Genomic DNA, 2,742 nt, shown 5'->3' on the forward strand with positions numbered 1-2,742 from the left:
TCAAGACTGACGCTCTGCGACTCCTGCTATTAAATTGAGAGCCCCCCTGAACGCATCAGAAAACCTTGGAAGACTCCCTCTTAATTTAAGAGGACCCTGAACGCATCAGGTCACCTTGAACTCCGTCGCGTCAGTTTGCAACAGGTTGCTTTAAAATGTGTATTATTTTTAATAGCCCGACTGTTTTTGACTCCATAAGGATGCAGCTAGTTCATTTTTTTAACCGATCAAGATGGCATAACATGTCGCTATACTGGTTATATGTCTTTTTTTTTTTATCATAAAACTGCGCAACTTGACAGTTTGCAGAGGAGTTGGCGGCAGGAGCCAAAACGAGCTCATGTCCGAGCTAACTTGGTTTAACTCGTTTTAAACGGTTGTTTTCGGGTTTATTTCGTACTCACTTTGTTAACGTGGAGGTGGTCAGATGCTGACCTCTTTCTGCCTACATTTACTCCGACTCTCGGTCACTTCACCCACCGCCTGTCTCCTGACGGCCCCGGCCTAAAGACAGCCGTTTTACCGCCTGCCGGAACTCATTTCCGGCTGTTGGCTTCAGGTACGGTAGGTCACATCACAACTGTTTCTGTAAAAGTTCTACTGCATTAAGATTTATGTGACTAAAAAATATATAACTCTTATTTAATCCAAACTGTTTAGATAATGTTAAAATATTGATAACCCTAAAATTAGATTTTGATGGGATTCTATTGTCCTAACAAATATGGCGGCTAACTGATAACAGCTAACTCGCTGTTAGCGCAAAGGTACTTGTCAAACTGTTAGCTTCAGGTGCGGTAGGTCACATCACAACTGTTTCTGTAAAAGTTCTACTGCATTAAGATTTATGTGACTAAAAAATATATAACTCTTATTTAATCCAAACTGTTTAGATAATGTTAAAATATTGATAACCCTAAAATTAAATTTTTATGGGATTCTATTTTCCTAACAAATATGGCGGCTAACTGATAACAGCTAGCTCGCTGTTAGCGCAATGGTACTTGTCAAACTGTTAGCTTCAGGTGCGGTAGGTCACATCACAACTGTTTCTGTAAAAATACTGCCGCAATAAGGTTTATGTGATAAAAAATATATATATAACTCTTATTTAATCAAAACTGTTTAGATGATGTCAAAAGATTGATAATCCTAAAATTAAATTGGATTTTTGATGGGATTCTAGTTTTCTAACAAATATGGCGGCTAACTAATAACAGCTAACTCGCAGCTAGCACAAATTTACTTGTCAAACTGTTGTTTATAGTTTATTAAGTCACTTAAAAAATACAAAACAAATTTTGTTTGTAGTATTCTGTTTTTGCTACGTTTGCTGTTGTAACTAAATTTATTAAGGAATTCTGACTTGTCCTTGCTTTTGTCCAAATGGCTAAACTAACAAAAACTTTAAAGCTGTCAACATCCAATTAAAACAAGTTTAAAAATAAACCTACAGAAAGATAAAAAAAAACAAAAACATTTTAGTACATATTAAATTTATTTCTTAGCTGAATTTAAAACATTTAAAACCTATGAAGAAATCCACATCCTCACCAGTTGAGTTTCTTTAAGATCCCCCCAGTCATTTGAGATATTTTGCTAACATTTAAAGCTAAAGATTTAAGCAAATAATTTCCAGAATATGTGTTTTAATGACTCAGCTACAGCCACAACAAAATTTAGCTCAATATCTTAAAAATTAATTAATTAATTAAAAAAAATAATGACAGTTTTGTGTTTTCTAAGTTCAGTGGGCTGTGGCGGCCATCTTGAATCGAGTTGATTTCAAAAGTTAATAAGTTGTAATTTATAAGTCCAATAATTTGTTTCTAAAACTTTCATTCATATCCACCCAGTGGTTTATGACATATTTTGCTAACAGACACATGTCAAATAGAGGCACGGTCCTAAAAACAGATCTTGCATGTTTAGTTAGCTCTCAGAATGTAAGTTGTGGATGAGTCTCGGCGACTACCACGCCAAATTGTAGCTAAATATCTTTAAAATGTTACTAGTTATAACCATTTTTTTTTAAGGTTGCTTGACTGTGGCGTCATCTTGAATTGGGTTGATTCCAGAAGTTAATTAGTTGTAGATGCACCTTTAATGAATATTCTTGGAGTATCATTAAAATATGTCCAGTGGGTCATGCGATATTTTGCTAACAGACAAAGGAACACACAGACGGGCTAAAGCGTTGCCTCCCTTTTGGAAGTGGGCGATTATGAGTGAGACTTTAACAGAAAACTTTTTTTTTTTTTATGTTAAACATTTCGTGTATTCAGTTTTTGTTCGTTGTTCAGGTCGAGACTAAAATGTAAATTCTTATTTTTAACATTTGACGAGAACAAAGTAGAAATAACTATTAGGTTTACACAGAACTAGAACTATTACACCTCCCTCTTTTTTACACACCTTTGTGTGTTTTCGTTGTGGTTTTAGTTGTTTAAGGAAAACTTTATGGTCAGAAAAACAAATTCTTATTTTAAAACAAGGAAAAACTCAAAGTGTTCATGACTTGGGACCAGGAAGGTGAGCACAGGTCAAGAGTATGAATAGATGGATGACACTAAGAGAGTTTCAAACCTTAAACTCATTTTCTAACATTTATTTTGCGCTTTATCCCAGGAGTGTTAAACATTTACTTCTTTTTAAATTAAAAGTCTTTTTAACTTTCAACTGGATCCAAAGTGTGCAGCACTGATATTCAGACCTTTCAGTGAAAACGGTCTTGGTGAGTAA

Source organism: Nematolebias whitei, chromosome 12 (genome assembly GCF_014905685.2).
Source record: "Nematolebias whitei isolate Nwh7 chromosome 12, NemWhi1, whole genome shotgun sequence".
In the NCBI taxonomy this organism is placed as follows: domain Eukaryota; kingdom Metazoa; phylum Chordata; class Actinopteri; order Cyprinodontiformes; family Rivulidae; genus Nematolebias; species Nematolebias whitei.